This window comes from Haliotis cracherodii, unplaced genomic scaffold, assembly GCF_022045235.1.
Source record: "Haliotis cracherodii isolate W230 unplaced genomic scaffold, xgHalCrac1.p SCAF_17, whole genome shotgun sequence".
Taxonomy (NCBI): Eukaryota; Metazoa; Mollusca; class Gastropoda; order Lepetellida; family Haliotidae; genus Haliotis; species Haliotis cracherodii.
In genome coordinates this window covers 21,654,789-21,656,000 of record NW_027266272.1, presented here as the reverse complement: position 1 = coordinate 21,656,000, position 1,212 = coordinate 21,654,789, and positions in this window count along the sequence as shown.

Sequence of the window (1,212 nt, the reverse complement as noted above, 5' to 3'; positions counted from 1 at the left end):
CGTCACCGCTGGGATAATATAATATTATCACTGACTGTTGCTATCACCACTGTATTTGTGTATCTGATACTGACCACTGCTATCATATTATATATTGCCATTTCTCATTGTACTATCACTATATTATGTACTGCCTTTGAAATTGCTGTGCAGAAATTTGTATTGATTTTTAAACCTAGTGAACTTTTGTAATACATTTGTTGATTGTATATCATTTATTGGTTGTTTGTTGGTTTCAAATTTCTTTTACGTACATATTTCTGGGGTAACATATTGTTTCAATTTGGGAGTCGATACTCTAAAGAAAGTGAAGGTCTGTATGCAAGTGTTTAAAAAAACAAAACAAATTGTGTCCTACAACGTACTTTAACACCTTCTACCTTCCTCCCTGCATTGTTCCATAGCTTTCATACGTGATACCGCTAGCTTGTGACAAAGCTGAATACCACGTTTCATTGGCGCCATAGAAACACATCCAATACTACAAAAGCGACATCACTGTTCAAGTTTAATGTCCATCAAGACAGAATTAGGTTAACATTTACATTGGCGCAGACCAAATTTGCCAGACTCACGGCTGTGTGGTCGGGGTTACCATCTTCAGTGGTATTAAGTAAAAAATAGAATCCACTGGGTGATGCTTGGATATCACCCAATCCCATCTTTAACATATCACAACGACTTATATATCGTGTTACATAATCGATGCGTGACATGATCTTTGGAGACACTAGACAATCTATTACTTTTCGGAGAATGTGAAGACTCCTTAACACTGCAGCCTTCTGCATTACCCAGATTGTCAGAAGGGCTGTATTCCTGGTAGCAAACAAAGGTACTCTCCCAATGTCGGTCAACAGAAAACTGAGTCGGAAAACTTGGTACTTGGGATGCAAGTGTGACATTTCGAAAACGAGGTCTGCATATTTGCCATGTTTTTCCTCAATCTTGTCAATCACATTACTGTCAAAAGGGACAGAAAATTCAATAATATAAATGATTGGATTTATCAAAAAGGACAAGATTAGGTTTGTTGGCCAAGATAGGTCTGAGGCTGTATATGGGCCTATTCCAAAGAATTTTGCATTTATCAATTTCAACGACGCCCTCTACATATTTTGGGTCGTACCATGGATGGACCTCTGTGTCAAAAGCACAAACAGTGCGAAGACGGTAATAAAAGCATCGAACCATGCCATCATGTCGCTTAAG